General features: G+C 41.1%; 2 non-coding genes across 2 annotated transcripts; both read right to left on the bottom strand.

Moving 5' to 3' along the window:
- Positions 1–3,599: 3,599 nt before the first annotated feature.
- On the bottom strand, positions 3,600–3,707 carry LOC112719222 (small nucleolar RNA R71). The gene has a single exon (XR_003161532.1). It is a non-coding gene; the product is annotated as a small nucleolar RNA R71 (small nucleolar RNA).
- An 8,568-nt stretch (positions 3,708–12,275) lies between these two features.
- On the bottom strand, positions 12,276–12,383 carry LOC112719220 (small nucleolar RNA R71). Its single transcript, XR_003161531.1, has one exon. It is a non-coding gene; the product is annotated as a small nucleolar RNA R71 (small nucleolar RNA).
- Positions 12,384–14,746: the final 2,363 nt, after the last annotated feature.

Here is a 14,746-nt window from a genome sequence, read left to right as displayed (position 1 = left end):
TGGCGTTCAAAGTCACCTTCAAGATTTCCAGCGTTAAACGCCGGAACTGGCACCCAAATGGGAGTTAAACGCCCAAACTGGCACTAAAGCTGGCGTTTAACTCCAAGAAGAGTCTCTACACGAAAATGCTTCATTGCTCAGCCCAAGCACACACCAAGTGGGCCCGGAAGTGGATTTTTATGTCATTTACTCATTTCTGTAAACCTTAGGATACTAGTTTTCTATAAGTAGGACCTTTTACTATTGTATTGAGACATCAAGAGGTAGCTATCTTCATTTTTATGCTATCTTAGATCATTGGGAGGCTGGCCATTCGGCCATGCCTAGACCTTATGCTTATGTATTTTCAACGGTGGAGCTTCTACACACCATAGATTAAGGTGTGGAGCTCTGCTGTACCTCGAGTATTAATGCAATTACTATTGTTCTTCCATTCAATTCCGCTTGTTCTTGTTCTAAGATATCACTTGTTCTTCAACTTGATGAATGTGATGATCCGTGACACTCATCATCATTCTCACCTATGAATGTGTGACTGACAACCACCTCCGTTCTACCTTCGATTGGGTGAATATCTCTTGGATTCCTGATTGCACGATGCATGGTTGATCGCCTGACAACCGAGTGCTCGCCTGACAAACGAGCCAACCATTCCGTGAGATCAGAGTCTTCGTGGTATAGGCAAGAACTGATGGCGGCATTCAAGAGAATCCGGAAGGTCTAACCTTGTCTGTGGTATTCTGAGTAGGATTCAATGATTGAATGATTGTGACGTGCTTCAAACTCCTAGAAGGCGGGGCGTTAGTGACAGACGCAAAAGAATCGATGGATTTTATTCCGGCCTGACCGAGAACCGACAGCTGAATTCCGCGTGCTGTGACAGAGCATATGCAATCGTTTTCACTGAGAGGATGGGAGGTAGCCATTGACAACGGTGAAACCCTACACAAGCTTGCCATGGAAAGGAATAAGAAGGATTGGATGAAGACAGTAGGAAAGCAGAGAGACGGAAGGGAAGGCATCTTCATGCGCTTATCTGAAGTTCCTACCAATGAATTGCATAAGTATCTCTATCTTTACCTTTTGTGTTATTTTCGTTCATCACCATATCCATTTGAGTTTGCCTGACTAAGATTTACAAGATGACCATAGCTTGCTTCAATACTAACAATCTCCGTGGGATCGACCCTTACTCGCGTAAGGTTTATTACTTGGACGACCCAGTGCACTTGCTGGTTAGTTGTGCGAAGTTGTGTAATGCCATGGTATTGAGCTACCAAGTTTTTGGGGCTCATGACCGGGGATTATGAGAGTTGTGAAAAAGTATTGTTCACAATTTCGCGCACCAAGTTTTTGGCGCCGTTGCCGGGGATTGTTCAAGTTTTGAGCAAGCTTTTGGTAACATCAGTGCCAAGATCCGGCAACAACACCAAGTTTTTGGCGTTATTGCCAGGGATTGTTCTAGTTTGGACAACTGACGGTTCATCTTGTTGCTTAGATTAGGTATTTATTTTTTTTCGAAATTCTTGAAGATGAATTCTAGAGTTTCATGATGATTTGTTGAAGTCTGGCTGGCTGAGAAGCCATGTCTAATCTCATTGGACCGAGGTTTCAACTTATCATCACAAGAGCTTGTTGATTTCTATCAATCTTGCTTTTGGAGCAGTGATCTGCTAAGGCTTGGCTGGCCTTTGGCCATGTCTAGTGTTTTGGACCGAAGCGTTCTTTGAAAGCTTGGATGGCTGTGAAGCCATGTCTAATTCCTGGACCGGAGTCTTAGACTAGCATTGCACTGATTCCTGGAATTCTCATTAAGAATTTTGATATCTTTTTCCACTTAATTTTCGAAAAACACAAAAAAAATCAAAAAAATCATAAAATCCAAAAATTTCTTGTTTGAGTCTAGTGTCTCATCTTAAGTTTGGTGTCAATTGCATGCGTTCATTCATGTGTCTTAAGGATCTTCAAGTTGTTCTTGATGATTCTCGTGCTCTGATCTTTAAATTCAATTGACTTGAGTGTTTTGTGTGTCTCATATGCATTCTCATGTTGTTAGTGTCAGTAGTATACAAACTGCTAAGTTTGGTGTCTTGCATGCATTGTTATTTGATTTTAGTTGCATTTTGATTATTAAAAATCCAAAAATATTTTTAATTTGTGTCTTCTCAAGTCAATGATACAGAGAATTGAAGATTCAGAACATACAGCAGAGGAACTATACAGAAAAAGCTGGGCGTTCAAAACGCCCAGTGAAGAAGGACAGACTGGCGTTTAAACGCCAGCCAGGGTACCTGGTTGGGCGTTTAACGCCCAAAAGGGTAGTATTTTGGGCGTTAAACGCCAGAATGTGCACCATTCTGGGCGTTTAACGCCAGGATGGCTACAGGGGGAAGATTTTGTTTTCAAATCAAATTTTTTCTAAGTTTTCAAAATCTTTTCAAAATCAAATCTTTTTCAAATCAATTTTTCAATCAAATCTTTTTCAAAATCAATTTCTTACCTTTTTCAAAGATACTTACTATCAATTAATGATTTGATTCAACATTTCAAGTATGTTGCCTTTTCTGTTGAGGAAGGTTTAATGTTTGAATCATATCTTTTCTTGTTAGTCAAGTTTTTAATTTTCAAAATCAAATCTTTTTAAAATGTTTTTCAAATCATATCTTCTCAATCACATCTTTTTAAAACTAATCATATTTTCTTAACCACATCTTTTTCAAAATAATTTTCAATCAGATCTTTTTGATTTCTAACTTCAAAATCTTTTTCAAAAATCACCTTAGTTCTTTCCCACTTTCATTTTCGAAAATTAAGTAATGTTTTTCAAAAAATGTTTTCAAAATTTTTTTACTTAATTTTCGAAAATCACTTCCCTCCTTCTCACATCCTTCTATTTATGGACTAACACTATCCCTTAATGCAAAATTTGAACTCCATCTTCTTTGATAAGTTCGACTTTTCTACTTCTGTCTTCTACTCTTCTTTTCCTCTGACACTTTAAGGAATCTCTATACTGTGACATAGAGGATTCCACATTTTCCTGTTCTCTTCTCTTTCATATGAGCAGGAGCAAAGACAAGGGCATTCTTGTTGAGGCTGATCCTGAACCTGAAAGGACCTTGAAGAGAAAGCTAAGAGAAGCCAAAGCACAACTCTCTTTAGAGGACCTGACCGAATTCTTCAAAGAAAAAGAACACATGGCAGCCGAAAATAACAATGCCAACAATGCAAGGAAGGTGCTGGGTGACTTTACTGCACCTACTCCCGACTTCTATGGGAGAAGCATCTCTATCCCTGCCATTAGAGCAAACAACTTTGAGCTTAAGCCTCAACTAGTTTCTCTAATGCAACAGAATTGCAAGTTCCATGGACTTCCACTGGAAGATCCTCATCAGTTCTTAGCTGAATTCTTGCAAATCTGTGACACTGTCAAGACTAATGGGGTTGACCCTGAGGTCTACAGACTTATGCTATTCCCTTTTGCTGTAAGAGATAGAGCTAGAACATGGTTGGACTCTCAACCTAAAGAAAGCCTGGACTCTTGGGAAAAGCTAGTCAATGCCTTCTTGGCAAAGTTCTTTCCACCTCAAAAATTGAGTAAGCTTAGAGTGGAAGTCCAAACCTTCAGACAGAAGGAAGGAGAATCCCTCTATGAAGCTTGGGAAAGATACAAACAATTAATCAGAAAGTGTCCTTCTGATATGCTTTCTGAATGGAGCATCATAGGAATTTTCTATGATGGTCTCTCTGAACTATCCAAGATGTCTTTGGATAGCTCTGCTGGAGGATCTCTTCATCTGAAGAAGACGCCTACTGAAGCTCAAGAACTGATTGAAATGGTTGCAAATAACCAATTCATGTACACTTCTGAAAGAAATCCTGTGAACAATGGGACTAGTCAGAAGAAAGGAATTCTTGAGATTGACACTCTGAATGCCATATTGGCTCAGAACAAGATATTGACTCAACAAGTCAATATGATTTCTCAAAGTCTGTCTGGAATGCAAAATGCACCAAGCAGTACTAAGGAAGCTTCATCTGAGGAAGAAGCTTATGATCCTGAGAACCCTTCAATGGAAGAGGTGAATTACATGGGAGAACCCTATGGAAACACCTATAATCCTTCATGGAGGAATCATCCAAATCTTTCATGGAAGGATCAACAGAGACCTCAACAAGGTCTCAACAATAATAATGGTGGAAGAAACAGGTTTAGCAATAACAAGCCTTTTCCATCATCTTCTGAGCAACAGACAGAGAGTTCTAAGCAGAATAACTCTGACTTAGCAACCATGGTCTCTGATCTAATCAAAACCACACAAAGTTTCATGACTGAAACTAGGTCTTCCATTAGAAACTTGGAAGGACAAGTGGGTCAGCTGAGCAAGAAAATTACTGAACTCCCTCCTACTACTCTCCCAAGCAATACAGAAGAAAATCCAAAAGGAGAGTGCAAGGCCATCAACATGGCCGAATTTTGGGAGGAAGAAGAGGCAGTGAACGCCACTGAGGAAGGCCTCACTGGACGTCCACTGGCCTCCAATGAGTTCCCCAATGAGGAACCATGGGAATCTGAGGCTCAAACTGAGACCATAGAGATTCCATTGGACTTACTTCTGCCATTCATGAGCTCTGATGAGTATTCTTCCTATGAAGAGGATGAGTATGTCACTGAAGAGCAAGCTGCTAAATACCTTGGAGCAATCATGAAGCTAAATGACAAGTTATTTGGAAATGAGACTTGGGAGGATGAACCCCCTTTGCTCACCAAAGAACTGAATGACTTGTCTAGGCAGAAACTGCCTCAAAAGAGACAGGACCCTGGGAAGTTTTCAATACCTTGTACCATAGGCAACATGACCTTCAAGAAGGCCTTGTGTGACTTAGGGTCAAGTGTAAACCTCATGCCTCTCTCTGTAATGGAGAAGTTAGGGATCTCTGAGGTGCAAGCTGCAAAAATCTCACTAGAGATGGCAGACAACTCAAGAAAACAAGCCCATGGACTTGTAGAGGATGTTCTGGTTAAAGTTGAAGACCATTACATCCCTACTGATTTCATAGTCCTAGAGACTGGGAAGTGCAAGGATGAATCCATCATCCTTGGCAGACCCTTTCTTGCCACAGCAAGGGCTGTGATTGATGTTGATAGAGGAGAGTTGATCATTCAAGTGAATGAAGAATCCTTGGTGTTTAAGGCCCAAGGATACCCTCTGACATCATGGAGAAGAAGCATGAAGAGCTTCTCTCAAATCAGAGACAAACAGAGCCCCCACAGTCAAACTCTAAGTTTGGTGTTGGGAGGCCACAACCAAACTCTAAGTTTGGTGTTGAACCCCCACATTCAAACTCTAAGTTTGGTGTTGGGAGGTTCCAACATAGCTCTGAGCATTTCTGAGGCTCCATGAGAGTCCTCTGTCAAGCTAATGACATTAAAGAAGCGCTTGTTGGGAGGCAACCCAATGTTTTATAATTAACTATTTTCTTTTGTTATTTTATGTCTTTTGTAGGTTGATGATCATGAGAAGTCACAAAATCAATGAAAAAAGCAAAAACAGAATGAAAAACAGGAAGAAAAACAGCACACCCTGGAGGACGCACCCACTGGCGTTTAAACGCCAGTGAGGTTAGCTGTTGGGCGTTTAACGCCCAGTCTGGCACCATTCTGGGCGTTTAACGCCAGAAAGGGGCACCAGACTGGCGTTAAACGCCAGAAATGGGCAAGAAGCTGGCGTTAAACGCCAGAAATGGGCACCAGCCCGGCGTTTAACGCCAGAAATGGCTCAAAACGTGATTTTGAATGCCATTTGGTGCAGGGATGACTTTTCCTTGACACCTCAGGATCTGTGGACCCCACAGGATCCCCACCTACCCTACCACACTCTCTCTCTTCTTCACCCATTCACCAATCACCTCAATACCTCTTCCCCAAAAACCCTTCACCTATCAAATCCCATCTTTCTCTTCACCACTCACATCCATCCTTCATAAAACCCCACCTACCTCACCATTCAAATTCAAACCACTTTCCCACCCAAACCCACCCTCAAATGGCCGAACCCTACCCTTCCCCTTCTCCTATATAAACCTTCCTTCACTCCTTCATTTTCACACAACATTCACACCACTTCTCCCCTTCTTGGCCGAAAACAAAAGCCATTCCCTTTCCCCTCATTTCTTCTTCTTCTACTCTCTTCTTTCTTCTTTTGCTCGAGGACGAGCAAACATTTTAAGTTTGGTGTGGTAAAAGCATTGCTTTTTGTTTTTCCATAACCATTTATGACATCCAAGGCCGGAGAAACCTCTAGAAAGAGGAAAGGGAAGGCAAAAGCTTCTACCTCCGAGTCATGGGAGATGGAAAGATTCATCTCAAGGGTGCATCAAGACCACTTCTATGAAGTTGTGGCCTTGAAGAAGGTGATCCCCAAGGTCCCTTTTTCACTCAAAAAGGGTGAATATCCGGAGATCCGACATGAGATCCGAAGAAGAGGTTGGGAAGTTCTTACCAACCCCATGCAACAAGTTGGAATCTTGATGGTTCAAGAGTTCTATACCAATGCATGGATCACCAAGAACCATGATCAAAGTGTGAACCCGGATCCAAAGAATTATCTTACTATGGTTCGGGGGAAATACTTGGATTTTAGTCCGGAAAGTGTGAGGGTGGCGTTCAACTTGCCTATGATGCAAGGAGATGAACATCCTTACACTAGAAGGGTCAACTTTGATCAAAGGTTGGACCAAGTCCTCACAGTCATATGTGAAGAGGGCGCCCAATGGAAGAGAGATTCAAGAGGAAAGCCGGTTCAATTAAGAAGGCATGACCTCAAACCCGTGGCTAGAGGATGGTTAGAGTTTATCCAACGCTCAATCATTCCCACTAGCAACCGGTCCGAAGTTACCATAGACCGGGCTATCAAGATCCATAGCATCATGATTGGAGAAGAAATAGAAGTTCATGAGGTTATAGCCCAAGAACTCTATAAGGTGGCGGACAAGTCCTCTACCTTGGCAAGGTTAGCCTTCCCTCATCTCATTTGTCACCTCTGTTATTCGGTTGGAGTTGACATAGAGGGAGACACCCCCATTGAGGAGGACAAGCCCATCACTAAGAAAAGGATGGAGCACACAAGAGATCCCACTCATCATGAGATCCCTGAGATTCCTCAAGGGATGCACTTTCCTCCACAAAACTATTGGGAGCAATTAAACACCTCCCTAGGAGAGTTGAGTTCCAACATGGGACAACTAAGGGTGGAGCATCAAGAACACTCCATCATCCTCCATGAAATTAGAGAAGATCAAAGAATCATGAGGGAGGAGCAACAAAGACAAGGAAGAGACATTGAGGAGCTCAAGCACTCCATAGGATCTTCAAGAGCAAGAAAGAGCCGCCATCACTAAGGTGGACCCGTTCTTTGATTTCCTTGTTCTTTATTCTTCTGTTTTTCGAATTTTATGCTTATGTTTGTCCATGTTTGTGTCTTGTGATCATTAGTGTCTTAGTGTCTATGCCTTAAAGTTATGAATGTCCTATGAATCCATCACCTTTCTTGAATAAAAACGTGCTTAATTGAAAAGATAAGAATTGCATGAATTTTGAATTTTATAACAGTTTAATTATCTTGATGTGGTGGCAATGTTTTTGTTTTCTGAATGTATGCTTAAACAGTGCATATGTATCTTGAATTTGTGGTTCATGAATGTTGGCTCTTGAAAGAATGATGAAAAAGGAGACATGTTACTGAGGATCTGAAAAATCATAAAAATGATTCTTGAAGCAATAAAAAGCAATGAAAAAAAAAATCGAAAAAAAAAGAGAGAAAAAAAAGAAAAAAAAGAGAAAAGAAAGAAAAGAAAGAAATAAAGTTGTGATCCAAGGCAAAAAGAGTGTGCTTAAGAACCCTGGACACCTCTAATTGGGGACTCTAGCAAAGCTGAGTCACAATCTGAAAAGGTTCACCCAATTATGTGTCTGTGGCATGTATGTATCCGGTGGTAATACTGGAAGACAGAGTGCTTTGGGCCACAGCCAAGACTCAATAAATAGCTATGTTCAAGAATCATCAAACTTAACTAGGAGAATCAATAACACTATCTGGATTCTAAGTTCCTAAAGAAGCCAATCATTCTGAATTTCAAAGGATAGAGTGAGATGCCAAAACTGTTCAGAGGCAAAAAGCTAAAAGCCCCGCTCATCTAATTAATACTGATCTTCATAGATGTTTTTGGAATTCATTGCATATTCTCTTCTTTTTATCTTATTTGACTTTCAGTTGCTTGAGGACAAGCAACAATTTAAGTTTGGTGTTGTGATGAGCGGATAATTTGTACACTTTTTGGCATTGTTTTTAGTATGTTTTTGGTATGATATAGTTAGTTTTTAGTATATTTTTATTAGTTTTTAGTTAAAATTCACTTTTCTGGACTTTACTATGAGTTTGTGTGTTTTTCTGTGATTTCAGGTATTTTCTGGCTGAAATTGAGGGACCTGAGCAAAAATCTGATTCAGAGACTAAAAAGGACTGCAGATGCTGTTGGATTCTGACCTCCCTGCACTCGAAGTGGATTTTCTGGAGCTACAGAAGTCAAATTGGCGCGCTCTCAACGGCGTTGGAAAGTAGACATCCTGGGCTTTCCAGCAATATATGATAGTCCATACTTTGCCCAAGTTTGATGGCCCAAACCGGCGTTCAAAGTCACCTTCAAGATTTCCAGCGTTAAACGCCGGAACTGGCACCCAAATGGGAGTTAAACGCCCAAACTGGCACTAAAGCTGGCGTTTAACTCCAAGAAGAGTCTCTACACGAAAATGCTTCATTGCTCAGCCCAAGCACACACCAAGTGGGCCCGGAAGTGGATTTTTATGTCATTTACTCATTTCTGTAAACCTTAGGATACTAGTTTTCTATAAGTAGGACCTTTTACTATTGTATTGAGACATCAAGAGGTAGCTATCTTCATTTTTATGCTATCTTAGATCATTGGGAGGCTGGCCATTCGGCCATGCCTAGACCTTATGCTTATGTATTTTCAACGGTGGAGCTTCTACACACCATAGATTAAGGTGTGGAGCTCTGCTGTACCTCGAGTATTAATGCAATTACTATTGTTCTTCCATTCAATTCCGCTTGTTCTTGTTCTAAGATATCACTTGTTCTTCAACTTGATGAATGTGATGATCCGTGACACTCATCATCATTCTCACCTATGAACGTGTGACTGACAACCACCTCCGTTCTACCTTCGATTGGGTGAATATCTCTTGGATTCCTGATTGCACGATGCATGGTTGATCGCCTGACAACCGAGTGCTCGCCTGAAAAATGAGCCAACCATTCCGTGAGATCAGAGTCTTCGTGGTATAGGCAAGAACTGATGGCGGCATTCAAGAGAATCCGGAAGGTCTAACCTTGTCTGTGGTATTCTGAGTAGGATTCAATGATTGAATGACTGTGACGTGCTTCAAACTCCTAGCAGGCGGGGCGTTAGTGACAGACGCAAAAGAATCGATGGATTTTATTCCGGCCTGACCGAGAACCGACAGCTGAATTCCGCGTGCTGTGACAGAGCATATGCAATCGTTTTCACTGAGAGGATGGGAGGTAGCCATTGACAACGGTGAAACCCTACACAAGCTTGCCATGGAAAGGAATAAGAAGGATTGGATGAAGACAGTAGGAAAGCAGAGAGACGGAAGGGAAGGCATCTTCATGCGCTTATCTGAAGTTCCTACCAATGAATTGCATAAGTATCTCTATCTTTACCTTTTGTGTTATTTTCGTTCATCACCATATCCATTTGAGTTTGCCTGACTAAGATTTACAAGATGACCATAGCTTGCTTCAATACTAACAATCTCCGTGGGATCGACCCTTACTCGCGTAAGGTTTATTACTTGGACGACCCAGTGCACTTGCTGGTTAGTTGTGCGAAGTTGTGTAATGCCATGGTATTGAGCTACCAAGTTTTTGGGGCTCATGACCGGGGATTATGAGAGTTGTGAAAAGTATTGTTCACAATTTCGCGCACCAAGTTTTTGGCGCCGTTGCCGGGGATTGTTCAAGTTTTGAGCAAGCTTTTGGTAACATCAGTGCCAAGATCCGGCAACAACACCAAGTTTTTGGCGTTATTGCCAGGGATTGTTCTAGTTTGGACAACTGACGGTTCATCTTGTTGCTTAGATTAGGTATTTATTTTTTTTCGAAATTCTTGAAGATGAATTCTAGAGTTTCATGATGATTTGTTGAAGTCTGGCTGGCTGAGAAGCCATGTCTAATCTCATTGGACCGAGGTTTCAACTTATCATCACAAGAGCTTGTTGATTTCTATCAATCTTGCTTTTGGAGCAGTGATCTGCTAAGGCTTGGCTGGCCTTTGGCCATGTCTAGTGTTTTGGACCGAAGCTTTCTTTGAAAGCTTGGCTGGCTGTGAAGCCATGTCTAATTCCTGGACCGGAGTCTTAGACTAGCATTGCACTGATTCCTGGAATTCTCATTAAGAATTTTGATATCTTTTTCCACTTAATTTTCGAAAAACACAAAAAAATCAAAAAAATCATAAAATCCAAAAATTTCTTGTTTGAGTCTAGTGTCTCATCTTAAGTTTGGTGTCAATTGCATGCGTTCATTCATGTGTCTTAAGGATCTTCAAGTTGTTCTTGATGATTCTCGTGCTCTGATCTTTAAATTCAATTGACTTGAGTGTTTTGTGTGTCTCATATGCATTCTCATGTTGTTAGTGTCAGTAGTATACAAACTGCTAAGTTTGGTGTCTTGCATGTATTGTTATTTGATTTTAGTTGCATTTTGATTATTAAAAATCCAAAAATATTTTTAATTTGTGTCTTCTCAAGTCAATGATACAGAGAATTGAAGATTCAGAACATACAGCAGAGGAACTATACAGAAAAAGCTGGGCGTTCAAAACGCCCAGTGAAGAAGGACAGACTGGCGTTTAAACGCCAGCCAGGGTACCTGGTTGGGCGTTTAACGCCCAAAAGGGTAGTATTTTGGGCGTTAAATGCCAGAATGTGCACCATTCTGGGCGTTTAACGCCAGGATGGCTACAGGGGGAAGATTTTGTTTTCAATCAATTTTTTCTAAGTTTTCAAAATCTTTTCAAAATCAAATCTTTTTCAAATCAATTTTTCAATCAAATCTTTTTCAAAATCAATTTCTTACCTTTTTCAAAGATATTTACTATCAATTAATGATTTGATTCAACATTTCAAGTATGTTGCCTTTTCTGTTGAGGAAGGTTTAATGTTTGAATCATATCTTTTCTTGTTAGTCAAGTTTTTAATTTTCAAAATCAAATCTTTTTAAAATGTTTTTCAAATCATATCTTCTCAATCACATCTTTTTAAAACTAATCATATTTTCTTAACCACATCTTTTTCAAAATAATTTTCAATCAGATCTTTTTGATTTCTAACTTCAAAATCTTTTTCAAAAATCACCTTAGTTCTTTCCCACTTTCATTTTCGAAAATTAAGTAATGTTTTTCAAAAATGTTTTCAAAATTTTTACTTAATTTTCGAAAATCACTTCCCTCCTTCTCACATCCTTCTTTTTATGGACTAACACTATCCTTAATGCAAAATTCGAACTCCATCTTCTTTGATAAGTTCGACTTTTCTACTTCTGTCTTCTACTCTTCTTTTCCTCTGACACTTTAAGGAATCTCTATACTGTGACATAGAGGATTCCACATTTTCCTGTTCTCTTCTCTTTCATATGAGCAGGAGCAAAGACAAGGGCATTCTTGTTGAGGCTGATCCTGAACCTGAAAGGACCTTGAAGAGAAAGCTAAGAGAAGCCAAAGCACAACTCTCTTTAGAGGACCTGACCGAATTCTTCAAAGAAAAAGAACACATGGCAGCCGAAAATAACAATGCCAACAATGCAAGGAAGGTGCTGGGTGACTTTACTGCACCTATTCCCGACTTCTATGGGAGAAGCATCTCTATCCCTGCCATTAGAGCAAACAACTTTGAGCTTAAGCCTCAACTAGTTTCTCTAATGCAACAGAATTGCAAGTTCCATGGACTTCCACTGGAAGATCCTCATCAGTTCTTAGCTGAATTCTTGCAAATCTGTGACACTGTCAAGACTAATGGGGTTGACCCTGAGGTCTACAGACTTATGCTATTCCCTTTTGCTGTAAGAGATAGAGCTAGAACATGGTTGGACTCTCAACCTAAAGAAAGCCTGGACTCTTGGGAAAAGCTAGTCAATGCCTTCTTGGCAAAGTTCTTTCCACCTCAAAAATTGAGTAAGCTTAGAGTGGAAGTCCAAACCTTCAGACAGAAGGAAGGAGAATCCCTCTATGAAGCTTGGGAAAGATACAAACAATTAATCAGAAAGTGTCCTTCTGATATGCTTTCTGAATGGAGCATCATAGGAATTTTCTATGATGGTCTCTCTGAACCATCCAAGATGTCTTTGGATAGCTCTGCTGGAGGATCTCTTCATCTGAAGAAGACGCCTACTGAAGCTCAAGAACTGATTGAAATGGTTGCAAATAACAATTCATGTACACTTCTGAAAGAAATCCTGTGAACAATGGGACTAGTCAGAAGAAAGGAATTCTTGAGATTGACACTCTGAATGCCATATTGGCTCAGAACAAGATATTGACTCAACAAGTCAATATGATTTCTCAAAGTCTGTCTGGAATGCAAAATGCACCAAGCAGTACTAAGGAAGCTTCATCTGAGGAAGAAGCTTATGATCCTGAGAACCCTTCAATGGAAGAGGTGAATTACATGGGAGAACCCTATGGAAACACCTATAATCCTTCATGGAGAATCATCCAAATTTTCATGGAAGGATCAACAGAGACCTCAACAAGGTTCAACAATAATAATGGTGGAAGAAACAGGTTTAGCAATAACAAGCCTTTTCCATCATCTTCTCAGCAACAGACAGAGAGTTCTAAGCAGAATAACTCTGACTTAGCAACCATGGTCTCTGATCTAATCAAAACCACACAAAGTTTCATGACTGAAACTAGGTCTTCCATTAGAAACTTGGAAGGACAAGTGGGTCAGCTGAGCAAGAAAATTACTGAACTCCCTCCTACTACTCTCCAAGCAATACAGAAGAAAATCCAAAAGGAGAGTGCAAGGCCATCAACATGGCCGAATTTTGGGAGGAAGAAGAGGCAGTGAACGCCACTGAGGAAGGCCTCACTGGACGTCCACTGGCCTCCAATGAGTTCCCCAATGAGGAACCATGGGAATCTGAGGCTCAAACTGAGACCATAGAGATTCCATTGGACTTACTTCTGCCATTCATGAGCTCTGATGAGTATTCTTCCTATGAAGAGGATGAGTATGTCACTGAAGAGCAAGTGCTAAATACCTTGGAGCAATCATGAAGCTAAATGACAAGTTATTTGGAAATGAGACTTGGGAGGATGAACCCCCTTTGCTCACCAAAGAACTGAATGACTTGTCTAGGCAGAAACTGCCTCAAAAGAGACAGGACCCTGGGAAGTTTTCAATACCTTGTACCATAGGCACATGACCTTCAAGAAGGCCTTGTGTGACTTAGGGTCAAGTGTAAACCTCATGCCTCTCTCTGTAATGGAGAAGTTAGGGATCTCTGAGGTGCAAGCTGCAAAAATCTCACTAGAGATGGCAGACAACTCAAGAAAACAAGCCCATGGACTTGTAGAGGATGTTCTGGTTAAAGTTGAAGACCATTACATCCCTACTGATTTCATAGTCCTAGAGACTGGGAAGTGCAGGATGAATCCATCATCCTTGGCAGACCCTTCTGCCACAGCAAGGCTGTGATTGATGTTGATAGAGGAGAGTTGATCATTCAAGTGAATGAAGAATCCTTGGTGTTTAAGGCCCAAGGATACCCTCTGACATCATGGAGAAGAAGCATGAAGAGCTTCTCTCAAATCAGAGACAAACAGAGCCCCCACAGTCAAACTCTAAGTTTGGTGTTGGAGCCACAACCAACTCTAAGTTTGGTGTTGAACCCCACATTCAAACTCTAAGTTTGGTGTTGGGAGGTTCCAACATAGCTCTGAGCATTCTGAGGCTCCATGAGAGTCCTCTTCAAGCTAATGACATTAAAGAAGCGCTTGTTGGGAGGCAACCAATGTTTATAATTAACTATTTTTTTTGTTATTTTATTCTTTTGTAGGTTGATGATCATGAGAAGTCACAAAATCAATGAAAAAAGCAAAAACAGAATGAAAAACAGGAAGAAAAAGCACACCCTGGAGGACGCACCCACTGGCGTTTAAACGCCAGTGAGGTTAGCTGTTGGGCGTTTAACGCCCAGTCTGGCACCATTCTGGGCGTTTAACGCCAGAAAGGGGCACCAGACTGGGTTAAACGCCAGAAAGGGCAAGAAGCTGGCGTTAAACGCCAGAAATGGGCACCAGCCCGGCGTTTAACGCCAGAATGGCCAAAACGTGATTTTGATGCCATTTGGTGCAGGGATGACTTTTCCTTGACACCTCAGGATCTGTGGACCCCACAGGATCCCCACCTACCCTACCACTCTCTCTCTTCTTCACCCATTCACCAATCACCTCAAACCTCTTCCCCAAAAACCCTTCACCTATCAAATCCCATCTTTCTCTTCACCACTCACATCCATCCTTCATAAAACCCCACCTACCTCACCATTCAAATTCAAACCACTTTCCCACCCAAACCCACCCTCAAATGGCCGAACCCTACCCTTCCCCTCTCCTATATAAACCTCTTCACTCCTTCATT

Source organism: Arachis hypogaea, chromosome 10 (assembly GCF_003086295.3).
Source record: "Arachis hypogaea cultivar Tifrunner chromosome 10, arahy.Tifrunner.gnm2.J5K5, whole genome shotgun sequence".
Taxonomy (NCBI): Eukaryota; Viridiplantae; Streptophyta; class Magnoliopsida; order Fabales; family Fabaceae; genus Arachis; species Arachis hypogaea.
This window is presented reverse-complemented; position numbering and strand designations above follow the sequence as displayed.